Genomic DNA, 27130 nt, shown 5'->3' with positions numbered 1-27130 from the left:
TAAGAATATACTAAAAAAGTCAAGTGGTACATCTAATTTTTGTTATACATAGAACAGAATAAACACCACGGGTTGATTGTATTTTAAATTAATGAGAGACAGAATTTACCAGAAAAGAATAAAAAGATGAGTTCTTGACAGTTATGAAGAAAATTAGAAAATCTAGTTAATAGTCCAACACATAATGGACGTGAAGATTATGGTCATCTTTTGTATTGTGGTACCTACATTCATCTTTTAGGCTTAATTTTCCTTAAAATTGCAACCAATATGGTCAAGTTACGTGGGCACATCCTTTAAGCTTGCTGCGGCGGCAGCTAATGAAAAGAGAAGATCTCTGTCCTCTGTTTTGTTAGTGAGAGCTGTGGCTAATGGACAGTAATCACTCTGGTCTGTGTCTTATTTTTCCTCAGCCAGAGATGAAAGAGCTCTCACTGATTCTTAAAAGAAAGTGGGGGTCGGGGAAGACATGAGAGCATCACTGGATTCAACTGAATATGACTCAGTAACAGATGGTCTGTTAGCAAAGATGGCAACTCTTCTGCTGTCATCAGGATGGACAGTGCTGAGTATCTCATCACCATTGAGAAGAATCACCTTATGGGCTGGGCAGTTTGCTTCACCCTTTTAGAGGTCCCTCCTGGCTTAGCCAGCTTGCTGGAAGTTAGCATTGTGTACTGGCAAGCTGCCTGCTTCTCCCCTGCCAAAAAGTTATTTTGCATTCGATTTACATTTTGCTTTGAAATTTATTTTTACACTTAAAAAATTGGATACAAACTAAGTCTATTTGTGTGCTAAATTCATTCTATGTGCATTCAAGCATTTCTGGTAGGCAAGCCAATAAATTCTCCAGAACTCTTTTTATTCATTTTTATATAGGCATAGAGATAACCAACTAGATGGAGGGATAGAACATAGATACATACTGGTTACAGAGTTTCATTCCATAATTACAATTCTTACAATGAATATTGTCCAGACTTGCCCTTGTCACTTTAACAACCCACCTTGATTTTTGGTCTTAGTACATATAAATGGAACTCACTTTTTTTTTATGTCTTGTAATGACACCAAATGGCTGCACCATAACTTAATCAATCAATCAATCAGCCAATCCTTTATTGATGGAATTTTGGTTGTTCCTACAAAAATTTATTGCAGTGGGGTTAGGGGGACATAAATCAGTGATAGAGTGTGTATTTAGCATGCTCCAGGCCCTGGGTTCAATCCCTAGTTCACACAAAGAATTGCATTGCATTATATTCAGTTCCATTTAGCCCAAGGTTGATAGGTAGAGTTGAGAATGAGGATAGTAATACTAGAATCCAAGTTTCATCCAGAGGAAGAACGTTTGTTAGCAGAACAGAATCCACCAGTAGCAGTTAGGATCAGAAGAGAGCAGCCAAGGATGGGGAGCTGTGATGAGGGCCACTGAGGTTAGGCTTTGCTGGTCACAGTGAAGAGGCCACAAGAGCAGCCACAGTAGGTGGCTTGTAACTTCAAACGTCAGGCTTAACAACTTCAACTTTGGAACAAGTGACAAAAGACTGATCATATTTATTTTCATAAACCTGAAGTGCTGACATCAATGCTATTCTTAGCAATGTTTGATAAAAGGATGACATCATCATGGTACCATAATTGTCTGTTCTTTGTCTTGAGAAAATAACTTGAGAGAACTGGCTTAAGGACTGTTTTTCTTTTACTTTCCCAGCCTAAACCTCTCTAGAAAGTATAAATTGGGGAAGATGTTAAAATAAATTATCCTATGGGAAATAAACCTATTTCTAAGAAAATGGATTTGGTCCTCTCAGGAAAAAAAGAGAACAACAACCACTAATTTAGGGACTTCTTCATATATTTTTTTCCTTCTCTTCTCCATGACACTTCACTCTTACCCCATTTACTTAGGGTCCTTTCCTAACATACCACCCCCACTTCATTTAAATTCCATTAAGAATTTTTGGAAACTGGGTTAAAATTACCTGGGAGAAATAAACTGTAGGAAAAAATTGGATCAGCCTTATTGTGTTTTAGGAATTTATAAGATTACAATAAAACTCATTCTGAAGAGATTTTAAAAGGGAAATGATGTAATCAGAGAACTTTCTAGTTTCTGGTTCATATTTGATATGAAATTTAAGCATATATAATAAGTATATAACTCAGTATATCTCATAATGCTCTAATTCAGAGTTGAGAGTTTGTAGTACTACACCAAGAAAAATACCAGAAATACTTGGTGCTATAGTTTGAATCTAGAATGTCCTCCAAAAGCCTTGGAGTTCTATAAAGTTGTGCTGTTTGAAGGTGGTAGAAACTTTGAAAGTTGAGGCCTAGTGGGAGGTCTTTAGGTCATTGGGGGCATATTCCTTTGGGGACTGTGGGATCTTTAGCCCCTTCTTTTTCTCTTTCTCTTCCCAGCCATGATGTGAGTGGTTTTGCTCTTCCATGCACTCCTGCCATCATGGCCACCCCAAGCCTAAAAGAGACAGAATCAATCAATCATGAAGTAGAACCTCCAAAACCGTAAGTCAAAATACGTAACTTACCTCAGGTATGTCTTATAGTAATGAACAACTAACTCATGCACTTGGTTCTGAAAAAATATAGCAAGAGATTCTGGAATATCACAATGCTGTAAAACCGTGTTTCAACTATTTGTTAGGTTAAGGCTGGAAAGACTGAATAGGCAAAGTAACAGAGTGGGATACCAAGCTAGCAACTAGGTGCAGCCCAGGAAATGGGAATGAGTGGTCCAGTGTGATGAAAGGGCCGGGTCGGGAGTAAGAAGACTCTGAGAACTGACTCTCTCATTTACTGAGGGTGTTGGGGTTTGGGCCACTTTTTCCTCTTGCTGGGCTTTACTTTCCTTTTTAATACAATAAGCATATTAAGTTTGCTTCTGCTACAGGGCTGTTATAATATAAATAAAACATCAGTACCAAAGACTGTAAAAATGTGACCTTAGGCTCTGAGAACATAAGAATCCTTTATTTAAACATTTTAATATTGGGAAAGAAGCAAATATCTTGATTTTGCTCTCAAAACACTATGTAAAATAACCTACTGTACCATACCTCTCTTTCTTGGATATTCTTTCACTCTTATTCAGATGTAAATGAAGAGGAATTTCTTTGAGTTGCAAGATGAGAAGTTTCCTTCTTCACTAACAATATTAGTTGGTATTCCTCATGAACATCAGTTTCAATTTCCAGCACTTGTCTATATTCAGAATAAAGTGTTTTGAATTAAAAAATAGCTTTTTATATTGCACTGTTGCAATTAAAATAACAGTTTTGTTTCCTCTATGTGCTGTGGATACTCCTACCATTTTTTTAACACAAACTCTAGGTATTCTATCAATGGACACTTTGAGTTTGACTTTCAGTTTGAATTGTCTTTGATTTTTGGATATCTTTTGACTTTATACCTCGTGACTGAACATAAGCCCTTCACCTCCCCCACACTGTCACTCTTAGTCCCTGTCACATTGGACCAGCCCAGGTGACCTGGTTCTCCAGTACTTGGTGACAGTTTCACCTCAAGGATTGTGTTTCCTCCAAGGGAACAGGTCCTTTTATCCTTTAGTGAGGTAAAGATCGTTTCCAAAGGGAAAGGTTTATTGCAAGACACACCAAAGCAGAATAGGTAAAAATAAGCAAAAGGAGTATATAAAAGCATAAGTAAATATAGGTACAGAGTGCTTATAATAAACAGAACACTGCATTCATGGAAGGAATTGCTCAGTCCCTTCAAGGGTTTGAAGGGCTGCTAAGTCATTAGTAATGAAAAGCAGTTTTTCACTTAGGTAGAGCCTGCAGTAGCTATAGCCTTTTTAAGGTGGATAGTTCACAGAGCAGATTCACTCAAATCAGTGTCATTTGACAGATCAGAGTCAAATGGAAATCTAAACTCTCTTGTATTTGTAGTCCCAGAAGGTGTATTATCTCAGCTTCCCGATGTCAATTTTTTTGTAGGGGAAGGTCCCAGACATCAACTATCACATTTGCGTATCAGCACAGTTGTCCATCATTCAACCTGCTGTCAAGGGTGACAATCAACCAGCCACTTGACTCAGTTATAGCTTGTGTAACAAGAAATAGCTCGAAATGGAGTTAGTACTGTCAAAGCATAGTCATAATTAAATGTTAATTATGTTAATCATAATTGAAATAGCAGTTGACTCAGATTCATAAGGATCCTAATATGGCAAAACACACAACATTCCTCTAGTCTTCATGCTTTTATTGGGTATGGGAACCTTGGTGGCTTGTTTGCTTGGAAAGAGGGTTTGGCTACTTCCCAGCAATCACTGTGCCTAGTCCTTGTTTGCTACTACCTTGTCTTGCTCTCAGCTCATCTTTGGATGGCTGCAGTAATGCCTCTAGCCCCCTGTTAGTATATGTTTCCCTTGAGTTGGATTCTCATTCTTTCAAAAGGATAGCAACTAGCACTTGTCCTTCTAAACTTTACTGATTTTGCTTTTTCAGGAAGGTCACATCCTTGTTCTGATCCCTCAAATCCCAGCTTTTGGCATCACTGGTTCATCATCAGCCCCAGTAAGGAAGAGAAAAAGACATTTGAATAAATTATGTGCCATCACTTGTCTTCCACTGTTTCCTTGAAGTATCCTCTGATGGCACACTTCCGGGCAGAATCCAGCATTCCGAATTTTTATGTTGCAGTCGTGGTAAGTGCTGGGAAGAAGATGGGGAGTATCATTTTCCCATCTGTGTTATATTCTGCCATCAATGATCCCAGTTTTCTACAGCACTTTAGTTCAGCAGTGTTTTCTCTTGATTTACTTTTTGGAATTCATTCTTTACCTAGCAACCCTAAAGAAGAACCCAAGGAGTACAGTTCCCTGGGGTTTTGCAGAAAGATAATTTGAGTAGCACTGGATGTGCAGCATTCAAAGTTATCCCTCACAGACTCCTACCCTCTGTGTTCCTAGAATACCTCAAACCCTTTCCATCTGGGTGATTGGCTTCCTGGTGCAATAAACAATGCTAGTAAGTGGGAAAACTTCAGTTTCCTAAATGCCCTGGAGGGATTGGCTGTCTTAGCTTTGGAATCAGAAATTAGCCCCGAGACAGCAGGTCCTAGTCTCATTCTCGAGGTATAAGCAAATGACCAGCAGTCCTGCCCCTACTTGAAACACCCCATTGTAGGTTCTGCCCTGCTCAGGGTCTTTGGCCTTAGTGTGGTCTTTGATGATACAGGAAGTAGTTATTGTGGGACTGCATTAACTGAATGCAAATTAATAGGCCTGAGCTTCAGCCCTATTTCTATCTTTCCCGTTCGGTTTAGTGATTGTTTTTTTCATTCCTTTGGCTCTGATGTACAAGTAGTATTTCCTACGAAGATGTTAGAATTTATGCAAGAACAGACTTTCTGTGTGTGACTGTTTCCATCCAATCTTATGCTTAGATTCTAGTTTAAGGAATTTCCATCCTATTCTGTTTTGGATTAGAGTTAGGTTTGCCTTTGAACTGAATCAGTATTCATAGGAGGAAGGCTTTTCTCTCCAGGCAGAAAGCTATGTTGGTTCCTTTCTGTTTTCTGAAAACATATCTGAAACTGCTCCTTCCATGACCTAGTCTCAGGATTCTAATTGGTGATGGAAAAAGCACGTTATCAATTACCCAAGATTTTTTAAATTTTTCTTTTGGCTTTTGCAAGCAAAGGAGGGAATATCAGAAGAACTGACATGGAAAAAATTTGACAGTTGCTAGGATGTGAGGTTTGTTTGTTTTTTTCTCTCTAGTTAGGTTAGTTGTATTCATTTGGTAAAGGGCAGCACAGAAGGGAAAATATGGATGGGGAAAATATCAAAAAAATTTTTTGTATGTAATATTTACAAGATAAGAACAAAGTAGGATGAAGGCCTAGGTGAAAATAAGCTGAAAGATATAAGTGTATATATGTTTATATTTATGTATCTACACAAATATACATCAAATAAATATATATGTATAAATATTTTGATAGTTTTACATGTACTATTTAGTTTAATCTTATGATATAAACACTATTAAAATTTTCATATTTCATATGAGTTAACTTGTGCACAGAGAACATAAAATAAATAACTTTTCCCAGACCCATATATCTGGGGAGCCAGGGTTTGAACCTAGGGAACACAATTGCAGAAGCTATGTTCTGTGCTGCAAAGTAAGTATGATTTTGCTCTGTGAATTGTGAAGAGTGAGAGTTAAGGAGTTTTATGAGGATTCAGTGCCACTCAAAGAAAGTGTGAGTATTTGGTGTCATCATCAGATAAGAGTTGATCCAGCTAGTCAATGTCTTCCAGAACCTAGGGAAGAACTGAGATAACCCTGGATCCCTGGGTCTAAAATATATTCTGATCTAAAAGGAATTGGCCTGAAAATTTGAGGAAAAGAAGAAAGATTCTATTAATTGAACTATTTTGTGGTTACCATATAATTTTCCCATGATACAGGATAATTCAATGCATTTTTTTCCCCTATTGGTCTGACTTCTGACCCACTTTTTTTTGCAAATGCCTACATGTAGTATCCCTACTATTCTGCTATTGTCTTCAGAGGGCATAAATAGCGAAATTAATTCAACCCTTATCTTAACTATTCAGTAAATCATTTTCCCCACATGTGGTCAGCTATCTAAATGACTGTTCCAATAAAAAAAATCACAGGTTCCATGTGGCATAAATCTTTTATTTTTGTCTTCCTCCAATGTGTTAATCTCTTTTTATTCATCAATGATTAAGTCAGTATGGCAGAAAAACATTTTCAGGCGATGCACAGAAATGCAGAAGCTGAATTTATTCATCACTCTGCTTCTGATTCATTAAATCATAAATAATGTGTATGCATGAGCAATACATAAACTCATTCAATTTGTTCTGACATCATAAGACATTTTGAGGAAATGTTAGGGACTTTTAGCTCATTTCTATTCATTGAAAAATTTTATTTAGCCACCTATGCCTCTGTGCTTTCTTCCAGTCTATGGCCTTTTTTATAGGAAAAAAATTCTAAAAGTAGATACGACATTCTTTTTTAAATTAAATGCCTTCTTCAAAGATGTTGCCACATTAAAAATAGAACATAATACAGATGGTATGTAGCTATAAATTAAAGTTTATTTTAACTTAATAATCATCTGTTATTTCATAATACAAAAATGGGGACTGGTAGTATAAACATGAGTCCCTTTCATCTCTACCTGTTTTTCTGAATCTTGCTAACCTTTGTATATATTGCTCAGGTCTTTCTGCTTTTGATGTGATGTGCATTTCCTTCCTTCCTTCTTTCTGAGCTCTACAGAGATAAGACCTGACACTGTTGAGAAGAGGTGTGCATTTTTCAGAATAGTGGCTTCCCTTGTCCATGTGGCACCTGAAATGACCTCCATCATTGTGTCTCTCCCACTTGGTTGTCCACATGATTCCATCCCTGTTTCTTCTCCCAGGTGATAAGTACCTCAAGGGTGGAGGTCATCTTATTTTCCTGGGTAACTTCAGTTTTTCTAATATAGTATTAACTTGTTTGAGCAAATTAATACTCCATTCCATTCTTTACCTACTTATTCAGACATCTAGTAAAAATACTGTTGTCTCTCAGAAAAATAGAAATGGAGGTAACCCATTAATAGGTGAATTTACAGGGTACAAAAACACACAAATAAAATGTACAAGTATATGTTATCAAATTGAGCACAGTAATCCTGAACGTATACAAATACAAGCCATGTAAATATAGACCATTTAATTAATGTCTAAGCAGGCGAAACTTATATCACATTATCTCTCCTTGAGATATTTTGGATCTTAGCCAAGTTTTCTACTGACACCTCGCAAACTTCTAAATATTTTCTCCCCCATCTGTTCAGCTGGTTTGTATTCAGAGGATGACATTTCTTTTCCGTGTTAACCTGTAACACAATTCAGTAGGTATATCCATTATAAAAGTATCACAATATGTATTTCAGAGTCAAATAAAAATCATGTGTGGCGTATCAGATTTCTCTCTCTATTCTACTTATCATGATAGTTTACCTAATTGCAGTCCAATTTAAATTCTTGGCTTGTCCTTCCTTGCCCTCACTTCTGAGAGCTTCCCATTGTTGTATCTGCCCCGTGTGTGTGTGTGTGTGTGTGTGTGTGTGTGAGCGCGCATTTCTTTAGCTCGTCCCTCATGTACACATACTGTCTCTGCCACCCTCCTCTTACCTTATCCTTTCTGTTCAACCTTTTGAAGTATCAGATAGTTAGACACATTAGTACTCCTGGGTGTGTTCACAGGAGAGGGATGAAAGGGCACATATCTGCCCGGTGGGGTGGTACATGCCTATAATACCAGCAACTTGAGGGACCGAGGCAAAAGGCTCACAAATTCAAGGCCAGCCTAAATAATTTAGTGAGATCCTCAAAAATTTAGAAAGACAATGTCTCAAAATAAAACATAAAAAGGACTGGGAATATGGCTCAATGGAAGAGCACTCCTGGATTCAATCACCAGTACCAAAAAACCAAAAATGCAAAAAATGCAAAAGAGTACATATCAGTTTCAATATTTAGCCATCAAGAACCAATATTTTCAGGTAACAGTCTGGTGGAGGAATCCTTCAAATGTCACTAAATAGAGGGTTATCTTCTTATCCTGTAGGGAGGGATGAATATATAGATGCAGGAATGACATGATTGATTAGATACTAGAAGATGAATAGTCTGGAATAATACTGCTTAACTTTATAAATAGGAACATGAGTTTATTTGATTGATGAGAACTGTGCTCACTGTGGCACCATTCACGTGTATCCTGACTGAATCCTCTTGTCTTGACCACATCCTGACCAGGAGTCTGAATAATCATTTTACTAGGTGATTTTTGCTGAGAAGGACAACATTATCAATTATCCATGATGTGTCAGTCATCATCGTTCCTTTTGGGTAGAGGAGACTGACCAAGGTCTGAATTCAGAGCAGTAGGTTTGGAATTCACCTTATGGATCATGCAACAGAAGCCATAGTCCATGTGGAACCACCTCTACGACCCCTCTTCTTGAACACTAGTAACCTACTAAGCAGAGCCCAGAATATATCAGCAAGAAATATTTCATTTTAGCTAATACAGAGCTTAATGAATAACAGCTTTCCAATTGGAATTGATTTATGGTTGTGAGACGAAAGTTGGTCAAGATAAGCATTAAAAGGTTCTCTTTCACAGACTTGATTTGTGGACTAACGTGTCACGTAGAAGTTATAGTTGCATTATTTTATTTCTTCATCTAATTTGCAGATACCCATTGTATATATTTCTATTAATTTGTGTAGTTTTTTTAATATAAAATTTATGTTTTTCATTCTTACGTTTAAAGTCTAAAATTACGTTAGAGTAAATTGATTGGTTTGGTACTTGTGCAAATTTCAAATGCCATGTATATAGATTTGTTTCAAGGTTAACAAATATATGCTTTTTTAAATTCACTTTTGATTTTTGCTTACGATGACAGAAGGAGAGGGGAGCACATAACTGGCTGGTACTGTGGTGTGCACTCTATGTACTTTATTTAATCTTCCACAAAAACTTGTAAGGGATATTCTATTCTGAATACATAACAAGAAAACTGAGTCTTGCACAGACTGAGTAACTTGCTCGGGGACTTAGCAAATTTGAAGCCAGGTCTTTCCAGCTCTGCTGACTCCACTGTCTGGTGCTCCCTCTCTGAGTTCCTGACTTCTATTTAGCATTTCCACTGTGCCCAGATTTTGCAGGGATCTCTGTTCAACAATTCTTTCAATAAGATGAGTGATGGCTGCCACACTTACCACCTGTTCTAAAGCAAAAGAAAGGAAGAACCCATCTCTCTTCCTTATCTGTCTCTCCCTCTGTGATTCTATTTCTTTTTTTTTCTGGCAAAGCAGCCTGAAGGAGTTGCCATTACTCCGTTTCTGCTTCCTCACCTCCACTTGCTACTCAATGGATACCGCTCATTTCTGCCCTCCCCCCATCGCCTCCCGCCCGCACCCCTCCTCCCACCATCCTCTGCTTTTTAAGGTCACTAAATTCCTCTGAGTTCTCAGAACTTACAATACACCATCCTACTCTTGTTATTTGACCTTTGAAAATTAAAAGTGTCGACCAGTTCTTCCTTCTGCGAGTTGCTATTTCTCCTGCTTCTCTTCTGCCTGGCACTTCTACTTCCCCTGACTCATCCTGGGCTCTTTCACTACCACTTCTAGTTGTACCTGCTCCTTGAACGACTCTTATTCCTTAGAGTTCTCCTGCTCTTTTTCTCCCCCCACTTCTCCTTTTCACTTTCCATTCAATATATTTTCCCTGCGAAGTCTCACTCATTGCCACAGCCTCAGCTCCCTAAATGTGTCTCCCGTCCCAGACCTTCCTTTGACAGTACATACAGAACATCTTCCAGCATGTGGTTCATGACACTACAAGCTCAACTCGCCAGTTTCCCCACCCCCAGTTGGTTGCCCTGTACTTGGTGATAATGTAATACCTTCAGATACCTTTTTGTTTTTATCATTGGACGTATTAAGATTATTTATTTTTGTGTCCACTCCTTCTGAGGTTGATTAACTCTGAAAGTGCTTACCTTTGGTGCTTATAATAGTTTCTTTTGTTTCCATACAGCTTCTGACCTCAAGCAGGAGCTAAGAAAATGTTTACTGAATAAATAGCTAAGACTACAGATAAGCTTTACAGGCACAGGTAAATTGTTCTGCCACAAATCTGGATGCACAATGATGAAACCTGCCTTTATGGATCAATTTTCTGATCCATGCAGATATCCATAAAAATAATTCATCTCATTTTTGTGATCCATACAGATAACGTGAATTTCTGAGATGAAAATATGGGACACTTCTGTTGCAATATTCTAAGCTTGTCACTGAAGAATACTTCCCAATTTTTAGCAGGAGTTGATCTTAACAGCTATCTCAATATAGTGTTATATCATCTTGGCTTTGAGATGAAGAGAAAAGGTGATTTTTATTTTTAAAGATGTCTGTGTGCTAACTCATTTAGAAACTGATCATGTGTCCTATAATGATCTCAGCCAGTCCAAACATGAAATTGTGCATCACAATCATCTCAGTGTCTTTAAAATAATGTGGATGTCTTGGCCTCACATCAGACATAGCTAAATTAGCAGTTAGGGGATCGAACCTGGGAATCTGTAACGCATTTTAGACAAACAAAGAAAAGACCCCTAAACTAAAACCACTTCTCAACTGTCCTAATCCAGTCAATGGGTTAGCTTTGGGGTGTCATTGATAGAGATTTCACCTAAGTAAAACCCAGTTGTGTTATCTGGATATGATGAAACTAAAAGAGCCATATTAACTTCCCTGCATTTTTCCACATTTTTTAAATCAGTGCATTATAGTTGTACATAATGGTGGCATTTTTTGTTACATAGTTGTATGTTCACACAATATAGCAATATAATTTACCCAGTATCATTTCTTCTCTGTATTTTTAAAGATATGATTTTTAGAAACTTGATCAAATTTGTTGCTTGCAATTTTGTAAAGTGAAAGCTCAGAGAAAAGTTAAGTTTAAGCACTTTTCTTTTAGCCTATATCAAAAGTCTGTTTTTTTCCTTATGTAATGTTTATGCGATTTGCTTGTCATGCTGGAATGGTTCATGATTCTGCTTTACTAATAAGTGCTAATATGAAGAGCATCTGGCATAGTGGAATAGAGTCTGTTATGGTGATGACAAAATTAAAGTCATGCAACGAATATTAAGTGCCGACTATGTACTCGGCACAGTGTACAGATCACTAAAATATTTTAAAATTTGAGAAAATGAGCTATTAAATAAGCAAAAATATGGGAGTAACAGTGATTTATAAATAGTAGCATAATATTGGGGGGATTATCACAATGAAGAACAAATTAAATTAAACTATAGTATTAAAGTTAATGTCATTGATAGTGTTATTTCATATTTTTAATACTCATCAACGTGAACTTCAAAGATCCTCTACCACTGCAAGTACTTACCAGGGTATTTATAAGTTCCCAATATTCAATGTGATGGTTAATTTTATGTGTCAACTTTGTTGGGCTAAGAAATGCCCAGATAGCTAGAAACATTATTTCCGAGTGTTTCCATGAGAGTGTTTCTGGAGATTAGCACTTGAATTGGTGGATTGATTAAAGAACCACCTCCACAAATATTTATGGCACCATCCAACCATTTGACGGCCAGGATAGAATGACGAGGGAGAGGAAGGGTAAATTCATTAGGGATTTCCAGCTTCTCCTGCTCTCAGAGATCAGTCCTTCTAGTTCTTTGGTTTTCATATTTGAATTGGGGCTTATATCATTGATTCCTCTAGTTCTCAGGCCTTTGGACTTGTACTAGAATTACCTACTGACTTTCCTGAGCCTTCAGCTTGCAGAAGGCAGATCATGGCAGGGAATGAGATGCAATGGAAAGAAAGAGAAAGAAAAAAAAAAAAAAACAGAAATAAATGAGATTGACTTTGGAAGGTTATGGGCATAGGGAAATGGGAAAAATGTCTTCAAAGGAAGGTGGAAGGAAATGATGTTTGGAATTCACAATGGTATAGTGCACTGATGTTCTGGAGGCCAGAAAGACGTGATACTCTTTGAAGTAGATGTGGGGAGGGACTGGAAAGGAGTCTGATCAATATTTGCTATTATAAATGTTTGAAGACAGATTTAACTTTTTCTTTCTACTGTACCAGTTAAAAGACAGTTCTGAGATTTCATTTGAAAACATTTTAGAAGTTAGACAATCCTTCCTACATATCTATGGTTAGGTTTTCAATATAGTATAGCAGCCCAGCTCCTGAATGTTCTCACGTAAATAAGCCTAAAGGAACATTTTATGTATGAACATAATGAAAATATTTTTTGAAAATATTTTCCAATGACTGCATATTTCTTATAACCCTTCTAAGTAACTCATTAATAACATGTTCTTCTTTGTTAATTATTTATCCTTTTAAAAATTAAGAATTATATTAACAAAAATAATTATCAGTTATGACAAATGCCTTTCATCCCCAAGTTATTTTGGGAGGGGGCTTATGATTTTAGTAATGAAAAAGAGCAAAGGTTCTGAATGTTTATTCCTTTTCTCTTTACTCTTCATGCCTATTTTTGATGAAAGGTCTAAGTTATTGCTTAAAACTCTTGAGGTTTTATGAATTCCATTTTTTGAGGAGATACTCTGTCCAATAAGCATTTGTTCAAACATTTCTACCATAATCTGGATTTGCAAATAGATTTGGCTTATTTTGGTTGTTCTTGATGAAAAATGGGTCAGTTTTGAGAGAAGGAACTTATTACCCACCAGAGATACATCATAGAGACAAGACCATGCATGAAAAACAAGTAGAAACTTAGAAGAAAATTTGAAAACGAATTTTGTACTTTTAAAATTCTTTAAAACTTTTACTACAAAATATCTGTATATACAGAGTGAAATTATTCTGCATGACACAATGGTAGATACATGACGTTGTATATGGCATTATACATGTGTCCAAGCACAGAGACAGTACAACACCAAGAATGAACCCTCATGTAAACTATGGGCTCTAAATGATAATGATGCATGTTCATCAATTGTAACACATGTACCACTCTGGTAGAAAAATGGGGAAGTCTGTATATGTGTTGAGGCATGAGGAATACAGAGGACTTCTGTTCCTTCTCTGCTCATTTTTTCTGCAAATGTGTATACTTATCTATGTAATCATTCATAGATCTTATCCTACAAAAGATCTACATTAATTTAAAAAATATATAAAATAAATTACTTGGGCAATCGGGACCAGAGGAATATTTGCACAAGAATGTAAACTATAATCATGTCCTAAGACAGTTGCTGAGGGAAGGATGTAAATTTGACTCTACACTTCCTACATCGTCAGAGAGAAGAGGAAACAACTGTGGTGTCTGTGAGATCCGAGCAGATCAGTCCTCTGGACAAAACATATCCTTTCTTAACCCAGAGACCAGAGAGTTCTCGAGTCCTTGTTAAAGACTGTGCATGACCTAAGGATGATGCAATTATCGTTGTAACACTGGAGTAAGTGCAACAGTGGGTCCTCTTCTGCTGTTTATTATAGCATCCGACAAAACCAAAGCACGGTTCAGTAAAAGTAAGCCAATGAGTTACAAAAATAAAGTAGTCCCAGTATTCAGCTTTCAAACTGAATGATATAATACAGGAATCAAAACACACGTTAAATTGCATTTCTCATATATTGAGTTGTTCTATTAAGAAATAAGATGAGAAAAATCAAGTTATGATTGAAAGTTATACAGACGAATGACTTGAGAATAAAAAGAATATCTTCCTTTATGCAGTATAAAATGAAAGCTTTGTTTTAGTCCTTCTGGGACTGGGGTAATTTAGACATTCCTGGAAGAAGGCAGAAGCCATTGAGGAGGTAATTTGTAAGGATGTTCTCTGTAACAGGGAGCTAGCCACAGGCACCAAATCCCACAGGCCCAATATTTTACATTTTTTCCTAAGTGTTACTAGTATTTGCTGACCGATTTTTCTGCTAATAAAAATGATTCTTTGAAGGGATGACTGGTAGACATATCCAGTTTCTGAATTCACAGTTCAGGCTAAGCAAAAGGAACTGAAGAGGCTGGGAGTTCAGGAGACCTCGTTCCTGGTGGTCCTGTGAATTATCAGATTGAGATTCACATTTGCTCTTTGTTTTTCAATTTCCACAGCCTTATTCCCCATCAGAGCAGTGAAAATGGGTCAGCTAGTGAGAGACAAATTGTTTCTTCAATTAGAACATGGTGGCTATAGGACAAAAGTCATGGGACACATCAGCTCTTATGGAGCAGCCACACCATGCCAAAAGCCCATAAAAATATCACACCCTATCAGTACACTATTGTTTTTAAAACAGTGATAGGTAAATAGGACTGGTAACACTCCTATTTTATAGATAAGAAATTTAAAGATCAGGAAGATTTAGTAACTTATCTAAGGTTACACAGCTTATGAGTTAGCATAACCTGGACTCAGCAATGATATTCTAATTCCAAGTCCTATACTTTTCCCATTATATCATGTATAAAAAGCTGCCATTCAGCAAATCCTTACAGATGCCTCCTTTGTACCTGGTACTGTTATAGATCTTGGGGACATAGTACACAATTCAACTAGAGTACCAGCTAGGGGGTTGCAGGGAAGAGGAAGAAACTTACCTTCTAGGGAGGAGCAACAGATTAACACGACCCCCCCCCCAAAAAAAAAAAAAAACCAAAAAACAAACAAGCAAATGAGCTTGATCAACTGATGATAAGTGCTACAAAGAACAGGGAAGAGAGTCACAGGTAGAGGTGGGAAGCAGGTGGGAAGGAACTATTTCAAATGGGCATGGTAGGAAATGATTCTACTATACGGTCACATTTGAGCAGAGAACTGAAGAAAATGGAGAAGCGCCCTGGGGGAAAATGTTCAACAGATTTGCTGGTCAAAGTCTATAACTCTCTTTTTTGAGTCTTTACTTATATTGAAAAGATTCACTTTGGCCTATATATTTTTGACAGTTTATTTTTTGTCTCATGTAAAAATTGCCATTGGCAATTATTATCACATTGGTAATTATTATGATCTGTTCTCAGCTTAGTGGGAGTAAAGTCTGCTAGACTAGAATAGCTCTAATTATGTCATCCTAAAATGTGATAAGACATGGCAAAAAATATCCTGGCCCCACACAGAAAGATGGGTGGGCTTGTCCTCAAATCTGGGCTGATTTCAATAGCAGATGGGGTTTCAGGATATTATAGAATAAAGATAGCCAGAGCGTTATGGCTAGCATTTGTATCCTTCACCAGATTTAATCCAGTAATTCAATTCAGATTTTTAAAAGTATGAAGTTTTCTTATCCTCAAAAACTTTATAGTTTAGGTGGCTAAAAATGAATAAGAGAACAAAGCAAACAAAATACATTTATGACATATAAGTGAATTGAACGGCAAATGTCATGTAGCTGAGGTTGGCTTTGTTTGAAATGTTGGACACTGCTGAAGTGCTCAGAGCCTGGAAGTACTCTGGTTCATATTTCTTTCTTATTTTTATCTAGCATCAAATTGTTATAACCCTCAGGGGCTGGAACTATGGCTCAGTGGTAGAGCACTTGCCTGGCATGTGTGAGCCCCTGGGTTCCATCCTCAGCACTGCACATAAATAAATAAATAAATAAATAAATAAATAAATAAATAAATAAAAGATCCATTGACAACTACTAAAGAATATTTTGCAGACATCATTACCCCATGTACATGTATGATACATACATGAATGGTGTGAATCTACATTGTGCACAACCATAGAAACAAAAAGATGTACCCCATTTGTGTACAATGAATCAAAATGCAGTCTGTAAAAATAAAAAAAAATAATTAAATTTAAAAAATTTAAAAATATTACAGCCCTTTTATTGCAATTTTGAATTGCACTATTAGATGGAACAGTGAGATAATGTGCAGTTCCTTTGGTCTCTAAATATTTTACCTTCTCTTTCACCCTCCTCATTTAGCATTTTTCCCTTATTGTCCTTTCAAAATCATAATTCTGTTACCCTCATGTACAAGGACCCTCTCTGTTACTATATTATCTTTTCTCTTCCTGAACTTCTGGTCTTCTCCATATTTACTGTGAAGTTCTGGTCCAGGGTGTTTTCAATCAAACTCAGTCAAACCATCTTCGATATCTTGTGAATAATTCATTTAACTCACAACATTAGAGTTCCCTGATCTCAGTTTTAATAAATTTCACCTCCAGAAATTTTCACCTTTCAAAATTTCTCCCAGAAATCTTTTACCGTAACCCTTTAACTGTATTTTGTTATTACCTAGAATTGTTCCTCTTCTATTTCTTTCCCTTCCTTCCTTTCTTCTTTCCTTTCTGTGTTTATGTTGGGGATTAAACCCAGGACCTTTTGCATGCTAAGCATTGTGCTACCATTAAGTTACAGCTATACCTCCAAATTTTTAAATTTCATTAACTCACACTGACCACAATCTACAACTTGTGAATCACTTTTTTACTTTTTTTTTTTTTTTCTGTAGTGTTGGGGTTAGGCTAGCTCAGCACTTTTATTATACAGGTTTCATCTAAAGGTTATTTGTGGGAAAGTTTCAGCAAAGCAGGCAATCTGAAGGACATGGAGAAACTTTTGAGACATCAAGTTCATCTTGTTATGCCCAGAATTCTCTAACCCCTGGGAGTTGGTGACCAAGCTCAAGGTTTTGACCGATACAGCTTCGTGCCTCTCCAAGTAGTCTCCTCTGACTGGGTGTCACCATAGCAACTGGGACATCTTGACCTGCACCTTCACACAGGCAGTTCCCAGCTCAAACACAGCCATGAGGGATTCAGAAACCATGGTTCAAATCACGCTGTCCACAGTTGGGGATGGAACCCAGGGTCTTACACTTGCTAACACTCTAACACTAAGCCCAATCACTCTTACTTTTCAATATGCCTTTGACAGTATGAAGTGATTGATGGCCACTTTTTGACGCTAATCAGTACCCTTCTAGCTTTGTCATCTTTCCTCTCAGCCTACATCCTGTGGTTCTTGCTCTGCCACTGAATCACTTGCCCCCTAGATGCCCATCAGGTTCATTCTGCAAGATTTCAGGCAGACTGTGGAGCTTCTCATTTCTACAAGAGATGAGAGAAGATTCCACAACTCTAGACTAAAGCTATTGCAAACCTGTGGTTTTTAAAACTCAGTAGGACCTTAAACGCTACCTGGCAATCTATTATGTCTAGAAAATTCTCTCTTCTACTCTTCAAAAATATTAAAATTTTCTCATCCCTCTTCAACCATATATCAAAACCCCATAACCAGTTCCCATTGATGATTCTAAAATGTACTTGTTCATAAGGTGGGCTCAAGAATCAAATAGACATGGATTTAATTCTTAGCTCCTCCACTTCCTGAAGATGTGAATTTCGACAAAGTATTTAACTCTTGAATTCTGTGTTTTCAAAGGAGGGTAAGGGTTGTAGCTCAGTAAGTATACACTTATCAACATGCATGAGGTTCTGGGTTTGATCCCAAGCACTGAACAAACAAACAAAATGCCTAAAACTTAGATTAAATGTGAAAGGAGATAAAAACCCATTCATTGAGAAAATTTATGTCTAGAGCTTAACACGGTCCTGATAAATAATAAATACTTGAGCCAAAATAAACCCATTATTGTCATAAAATAAAATTAAATGCTAATACATTCATGGGGAAAACTGAGGCAAAGTGGTGGAAACTCCTTCCACATTCTCCCATTGCAACCACTGAATTATCCATTTCTGTACCCACTTCTTCATTGATTCTGCCACAATGGAAGGTGGGAATTGCTTCAGCTTAAGGCAGATCTGACTCCACCAAATACCACGGGTATCTCCTCTATCTTCATTTTTTGGTTCCTTCCTCTCCTGTTTCACGTCTCAAAGTCTTTAAACATGTTTAAGCTCCTCCTATCTTGAAAGTACTCCCCCACCATTCTATATCTAGCTTTTCTACTTTCAAAGCCAAAAATGTTATTTTTTGAAAGAGAAATACAGACTATATGTCTGAACATCCTCCGAGCCACAAAAGAGTTGAATGAAAACGTCACAAGTGCCAGGTGCAATGGCGCACACCTATAATTCCAGTGATTTGGGAGACTGAGGCAGGAGGATTACAAGTTCAAAGCCAGCCTCAGCAACTTAAGGAGGTCCTAAGCAACTTAGAGAGAACCTGTCTCAAAATAAAAATTAATTAATTAATTTTAAAAAAGGGTTGGGGAAAGTAGCTCAGTGATAAAGCAATCTCTAGTATCAAAAAACCCAAACAAACAAAAAAACCCAAACAAACTATAAAAGCTGGGGATGTAGTTCAGTGATAAAGCACCCCAGGGTTCTATTTCCCAGTATAAAAACAAAACAAAACAAAAATCACAAGCTAAAACAAAAAGTTTCCTGTTATTATACTTGATCTCATTGTCAAATTACATGCCATAGTTTCTTCCTTAAAAGCTTTGGCTTTTGTGATAGCAACTTTTCTTCTGATTGTTCTACCTCTCTTGTTTTTATTCTTCTAAGCTTCTTCTCTACCCAGTCTTTTTCTCTCAATGCTGATATTCCTGGGGGTTCTGTTTCTGCTCTTTTCATCTTACATGCTCTCTCTGTTTGACCTCATTGACACCCACTGACATCCCTAACACCAAAATTCTCTCTCACCTAGAACTCTACACCAAAACATGAAAATCTGGAAAGACATACAAATACCTGAAGCAACTGTAATCCAATGTAGAATGTGTTAAACACTGCAAGGGAGGTTCAGGAAAAATAACACAATGCTATGGAACCCAAAGACATGGAAGTCCCTATTGCTGGTGAGAGAAGCACAGGAAAAGATTTTTGTAGAGATAGTAAAATCACTCAAGCATGAAGAATGACACTGTTAATAACTCTGTATAATATTTGAAGGACAGGAGCATGAAAAAAGGAAAGTAAGAGGAAATTTCAGTCCTGTTAGGGTTAGGGAGGAGTCAGGCTTGCTTAGAATTTAGCCTATGCAAGAAGCAAAAACTGAATAATTAGATTTTAGTTAGTTCTTGTGGGATAGTATTTTTCAATTGGTTGTTAATGAGAGCCCAAAAAGCTGTACATGTCTTGAGTGGTCCTGTCATTAAAGCAGTATTACCTTATGATGCAAGTTTCTGGTTTTGAAAATAAAAGAATTAATTTTAAAAGTATTTCTCTTCCTAAAACACATGCACTTGAGAGCTACGAGTATGTGTAGTATGGACATGTGTGTCAATTAATGAAGGTCAGATGGATAAGCAGTGATCTCACTCAGTTTTTGTTTTAACCATATTTCTATTTCAATTTGCACTCATAATGGACTGGCTGAAGATAGGAATCAAAAGAGATATTAATGTCGAAAAGCAACTAGGCAATGAGGATGTTAAATTTTAGCTTAATAAATGTCCTCAAAATCATAATTAGATTCATGCATTTAATCCATGAATCAAAATTCTTAAATAGCACATCAAAATAGCATTTCAAAATAAATTTAAACAAGAAAAATTTTAATGATAGTTATAATTAATTTTGCTTTTTGCATGTTGGAAATAAGATGATACACACCTACAATGTGTTATTTTCAGAGAAGAACCTGTAAGTAACAGCTCAAACCTTTTTCTTATAGCTCATTATCCAGAAACAAAACAAAGAAATTATTAAAAGGAACTAGTTTATTATTTAAGGTGCAACATATAATAATTATAAATATCAGGTCATGACAGCAGCTTGGGGTCTATTTTTTGATGCTGTAACATGCAGTTTCAAGGTTTTGACTTCAGGAACATAGACTTTCTCTCCACTTATTTAGTTTTCCTTTGATTTTTTTTCATCAGAGTTTTGTAGTTTTCTTCAGGTAGCTCTTGTACATATTTTGTTATTTATACCTATTTCATTCTGGAAAGGGCTAATGTTAGGTGGTATTGAGTATTTAATTTCACTCCCACTTGTTTATTACTGATGTATAGGAAAGCAATTGACTTCTGTAGGTTAACCTTGTGTATGTGTGTATGTGTTTTCTTCCCCCTGGGTACTGGGGATTGAACCCAGGGGTGCTTAATTGCTGAGCCACATCTCCATCCTTTTTAAATTTTCATTTTATTTTATTAAATTGCTTAGGGCCTTGCTAAATTGCTGGTTTATAACTTGAGTTCTGCATGCCCCAGTCTCCTAATCCACTGGGATTATATGTTAATCTGGTATTGTACAACCTTGATATAATCCCTTATTAATTCAAGGAGCTTTTTCATTGATTCTTACATCGAATAAAGTTTTAATTAGCATTATCCTGACTGCTAAAGAGATTGAGCCCCTTTTCATAAATGTACAGGCTATTTAAATATCCTCTTTTGTGAAATATCAATTCATGTCTCTTGCCTATTCTACTATATTACCTTTATTTTTATTATTGCTTTGTTGGGGTTCTTCTTTTATTGTGGATCTAAGTCCTTAGTTATAAGTGAAAAAAACGTTTACCTTTCTATAGCTTTCTTTTTTCACTTCATTTATTTTCTTTTTCAGTTTCTTAATTGTGTCTTTGATGAATAGGAATTTTAAAACTTTAATATAGTTCAATTTACCCATTATTTTGTGCTCAGTACTTTTTATATACTGTTTAAGAATTATTTCTCTATCCTGAGTTTGTGAAGAAATATATCTTTGTTTTATTTTAAAATTACTTAATATTTTCCTTTTAAATTTAGAATTACAATTATATGACATTTTTATGCATGGTGTGAGGTAGGGAACATTCTAAATATAGATAATTAATTCTCTCAGTACCATTGACTGAAAAGATAACCTGTTTTATATTGTGCTGCAGTGCTACCTGTATATAAATAAAACATCTAGATATATGAGTGTTGCTTTCTGTGCTTCTTACTCTATTCTATGGCTCTATCTATTCTTATGCCAATTATCATACAATGTTAATTACTGTAGCTTTGTATTGTCCTGACCTATAATCAAGCAAGCCTATTTTTCATCATCTTCTTCAAGAGTATCCTGGTTAATATTAACCCTTTTGATATTCTTAAATAAATTTTGTAATCAACTTGCCAAGTCAAATTTTTGAAAAATGATGATTGTTATTGGGATAACAATGAATTTAAAGACACATTTGAGGAACATCATAGTCAATTTTGCATTACAATCGTAAAATATCTGAGTCTAGGTGTTTTCTTCTAAAAAAGGACATTTATTTGGCTATTTTAGTTGTTGGAAAGTCCAAACAGCTTCAAGGAATCAAAAAGGCAAGGAATAAAAAAGGGAAATCACTGAGTTCAGAGGAGAGACTTATGGGAGGTACAGGGGTTTCCTTATAAAAACTCATTCTTGCAATGAATCTAATCCCATTAGACCAGATCTGCTCCCAGGAGACAGCATAGTCCATTCATGAAGATAGAGTCCCCATGATCTAGATACCCATTAGGCCCCACCTCTTAATGTGCCACCACCTCAACACCACACATGGGGGACCAAGCTTACAGCACATGAACCTTTGGGGAACAAACCACATCCAAACAATAGCAAGGAGTGTGTTAATAGAAAAGCAGCCATGAATTCCTCCTATTTTTGTATGCATACCCCACTTTGTATTATGACTATTTTCCTACTCTCTTGAGTAAGAATTTGCCTTGTGGCTTAAATTGACTAATACAGTGCAGCAGATATGACGTGTGAGTTCTCAGCCTAAACTTCAAGGGATGTTGTGGTTTCTGTTCTTGCTTTATTGGAATCTTGAGATCATCCTGGTAGAGTCATGGCCTACAACAAATACATGAAAATATGTTCAGCATCTTTAGCAATCAGGAAAATACAAATCAAAGCTACACAGATTTTTTTCTCCAGTTAGAATGGCAGTCATCAAGAATACAAATAATAATGAATGCTGGTGAGGATGTGGGGAAAAAGAACACTTACACACTATTGGTGGTACTGTAAATTAATACAATCACTGTGGAAATCAGTATGGAGGTCTCCCCGAAAACTAGAAATGGAAACACTATATATTCCCAGCTATACCACTCCTCCATATTTATCTGAAAGAATTAAAGTCAGTTTACTATAATAATACATGCAAAGCCAAGTTTATAATGGCTCAATTCACAATAGTTAAACTTTGGAACCAGACAAGTTGTCTGCAAACAGAAGAATGAATGAATAAAATGTTATATAAATATATATATAATGTAGTTTTATTCAGCCATAAAGGAGAATTATGTCATTTGCAGAAAAATGGATGAAACTTGAGAGCATTATGTTGAGCAAAATAAGCCATGACTTAGAAAGTCAAGAGTCATGTATTTTTTCTCATGAGTGAAAACTAGAGGGAAAAATGAAAAAAGAAAGGTGGAAGAGGATCTCATGAAAACTAGGAGGGAGAATAGTAGAGTAGAGGAAGTGGTTCAGAGGGAGGAAAGAGGGGAGGGAAAGTGGAAATACTGTGGAATTAAATAGACCAAATTATATGTTAAGTGAATATACAAATATGTAACAACAAATCTCACAGTTAGGTGTAATTATGATGTACCTATATAATTTTTTTTAAATAAAATCATGGCCTAACCTCTTTGGGGATTAGAGACTGCACAGAAGGAAAGATCCAGCCAATAGCTGGCGGCAAACAAAAGAAATATAAGGGAGGTCATTTAGACCATTCAGTCACTCATTGAAGCCACTTACTGCAGATAAGATCAGAAGAAATGTCCACCAGGGCCCATCCCAAATTGCTACCTACAGAGTCATGACCAAATAAAATGACTATTTTCTTAAACCCCTTTTTTCCTGGTTGTTTGTTATGCTGCATTAGATGATTAATAAGGAAAGAACTGTTATTTTCACAATATTGCACCTTTGAAGCCATGAACATAAATATATATTTGCATTTATACAGGGCTTCTTTAATTTATCTAAAACACCAAATTGATTTCTTCAACTGACACTCCCCACCCCTGCACACACATTTTGTTATGGAAAAAATCATTCAGTGAAATAGAAAGAATTCTATAATGAAAACCCATAGACCTACCACTTATATTCTATAATTAACATGTTATTAGGTTTGCTCTCTTATATATCCATCGATCAGTCCATTCTTCTATTCATCTGTCCATCTGATAAAAAAAGTAAAAAAAAAATTATCTTTTTCAAAGTAGACATTAATAATCTCATTAGCATGCATATCATTAACTAGAATATTTGTTTATAGTCTTAAGTTTTTGAGAAAATTCACATTCAATGAAATGCAGAAATATCATTTAATAAATTATGACATATATACATATCTACATAATACAAAACCTACCAGGTGAAGAGCACTTTTATCATCCAACAAAGTTATTTCATATCCCTTCCCAGTCAATCTTGAACAGCTGCCCTCCCTTCCAGAGGCACCATTATTTTTTTTTTTACTTTGATATATGTAAATAAATATCATATTGCCTAAATTGTTAGGGTTATGTAGTTAGAAATATATAATTCTACATTTAAGAGCAAGCCACCCATGAGAAATCTGACATCACAATCATTTGATTTTGTGTTCTATATGCTGAAGAGGGCTTATTCCTTTAGCTTCTTTGCAGTTGTGTAAAACAGCCTGTTTTGCCATGAACCATGCAATCATTTTTAGATGGACCTTGGAAAATTACACGAGGTTCAATGGCATTAAAAGGAAATTAGATTTCATACCTTCTTTTCTGTCTTATGCTTTTCTCTTAAACTGACATCTTCTTGATTCCTATAAATAGTGCTCTTAGAAATTGATGGCTGAGCATAATCCTTACTTTCTTGGGATTAGGAGGCTCATGTGACTTTTATCATCATTTTCCTAAACATGTGACTCTCAGGAATCATTACTGTGGTTTTGTTCTGTTTTTCCTTTTCTTTCTTAACAATTAATCAAGAATATCCACACAAGCCCTCTTCTCGCTTGGGCTGTTTTCTAATTTGGCTTTCTGGGGGATTCCTCCCGTATCTTTCCCTCTATCTTCAGGAAGCCATAGCTCAAGAAAGGCCCAAGAAAGGCAATGTGGTAGAAGGGAGGTTCATTTCATCACCCAAAGTATGCTTCTATTAGTCAACTAAGGAAACTTCAGGATCTTCTTCATGTCCGCTAGACAGCAACTCAGTATATCTCATCATCTTCATCTGAGAGTTCTTGTCCTTCACTGAGGATATATTCTTCTGAATTAAAAAATCCAACTTTGAATTCTACACTAAATTGATCTAAAACTGAATCTTGACCCTACCAATCATCAGCATCACTTGCACCAACATCAAGATCCAGATTTGAAAGAGTATTTGTCCATTTATAGCTAGTGTTTCCTTCACAGTGTATCTCAATAATTACACAGAATCAGGCTTTTTCAGAAGAAGAAGAAATACTGTCAGATTTATAGCACCTTCCCTGTTGTTTACTAGATAATTCATCTGAATTTTCGTAGTTCTGTAGGTTCAAAGACCTGGAGTTGGCTTCAGGTCAGCTCTGATGAGGACCACATGGCGGACAGTATCACGATGGAAGGAGTGGATGTGGGAGGTCATTGTTTTAAATTTTTAACTAAAGATTCATTTTATCTGTTATTGAATTTCATAAGAATGGAAACATAAAATGTGTATCCCATCCCCAAAACTTCTATAACTTATGCTCTTAAGATGGATCTGTTAGGTAGGAGTTAGGGCATGGGAAGGGCTAGGGCCCCTCAGTCTCACCTAGCATCTTCCTCTGAGGAGAAATCTGGGTCATCTTGCAGTTAAAGAGAGCAAGCAAGATAACAACAAGAGGAATTTAAGACTTTAAAGGCAAAGTCCCAGAACTTGGGCATGTGCAATAGCCAGAGAGACTGACCTAAAGTAAGTTTGTTGCTAGTTAATGTTTAATTAGCATTGAAGTTTGCTCCCCCCTCTGTGCATTTTGTAGGGGAAAAAGAAATGCATGGGCAGTAGAGAAGAAATTATGTCAAATTCAGCTGTCAATCAAGTTGCCAATTGAGCCTAGATCTTCAGGGGAGAAGGGGGAGAACTAACACAGCCCATCAAAAGCCAACTTCACTGTGTAGACAGTGCCTTGAGCTGTTTCACAGCCAGGCCCACTCTGTTCTCCAAGAATGTTTTTTTTTTGCTTTCAATAAACCTCTATCCTGCCAATCTCTTGCTCAATTCTTTGGTCAGGATGCCAAGAACCTGGATCTAGGACTCCCTTGGGAACCCTTGCCCTTACGCCAGTTACATATCCATGTTAATGTATTTTATTCCTTATAATGGCAGGGGTTAGTCCATTGTGACACAGTTATAACAGCTTGTTAGTCATTCTGCTGTTGATAGGAAGTAGACTTTTTCCTGTTTTGAGTTATTATGAATAAAACTAGTGTGAAGATTCTTATTTCCTTAATTTTCTTGAAGTGTACTTTAATATTTCTATAGCTTTTGAATTATACATGCCACCATTTTCCTGGTTAGCTTTTGTATTATAAATGTTTTTCCATCATTTTATCTCCAAAATTTGGTGTCCTTATATTAAATGTGATTCTTGTTACAATATACTGTTGGGTTTTGCTTTATTTTATCCATTCTGACAACTTACATCTTTTAGAGTATCTAATCTATCAAATGTTTCATATATATTGATATATTTAGAATTAAAGCTACCATTTTTCTATTTGTCCCACCTTTTCATGTTTTCTTTTAGATCTAGTTATTTTTATTATTCTCATTTTTCCTCCTGTATTGGTCCATAGTCATATATGTTATTATCTTTTAGTGGTTAACACAGATATTATAATATATATCCCTGACTTACTAGAGTTAAATGATTATTTCTTATACCTTCTCCCAAGCAACTTAAGTACTTTACAGAACCGTATTTATTTTCCTTTCTACTTTTATATTTCTTTTATGTCAATTTTATCATCTATGTATTTAAACTATGATGCTGTTATTGCTTTATCCTCTTATAGTATTCACATAGGTTATCCACAGATTTTCCATTCTTATTGCTCTCCATCTTTTCTCTATCTTGGAACTCTCATTTGCTTTCCTCTTGCTTAAAGAATATTCTTCAATAGTTCAGTGTGAGTCTACTATGATTGATTCAGTTTTTGTTTGTCAAAACCTTATATGACATTTAACTATCCTTCCAAAAGGACATTTTCTTTTGATTGAAAATTTGTTGGCATTTATTTTGTTTCAGGAGTGTGAATGTATCATTCTGTTTCCTGATCCTCTTCCCACAGCTACTGTAAAGCTGAGTGAAGTCAGTCTACTTGCATTACACAGGAAGACAATTTGCCTTTATTCCTCTCTCACTTTCTTCCATAATTTTACTTTCTTTACTATTTTCAAAAACTTTACTATGAAGTATGTAGATTTGCATTCATTTTTACTAATATTTACTTATTCTACTTAAAGTTAATGACACTCTCTGAATCTGTGAGCTAGTGGCTTTTATTAGGTTTTGAAAGCCAGTTGGTGTATTGCTAATACCCTATTCTTCCCTTGTTTTCTGAGATGTATTACTCTTACTATCTCA

The 27130-nt window shown here is 36.1% G+C and overlaps 1 pseudogene; it reads right to left on the bottom strand.

Moving 5' to 3' along the window:
- Positions 1–24170: 24170 nt before the first annotated feature.
- On the bottom strand, positions 24171–25146 carry LOC124961353 (E3 ubiquitin-protein ligase Mdm2-like; annotated as a pseudogene).
- Positions 25147–27130: the final 1984 nt, after the last annotated feature.

This window comes from Sciurus carolinensis, chromosome 12 (genome assembly GCF_902686445.1).
Source record: "Sciurus carolinensis chromosome 12, mSciCar1.2, whole genome shotgun sequence".
NCBI lineage: Eukaryota > Metazoa > Chordata > Mammalia > Rodentia > Sciuridae > Sciurus > Sciurus carolinensis.
Note: the sequence above shows the minus strand (reverse complement) of the source record. Positions and strands in the feature narration are given on the sequence as shown.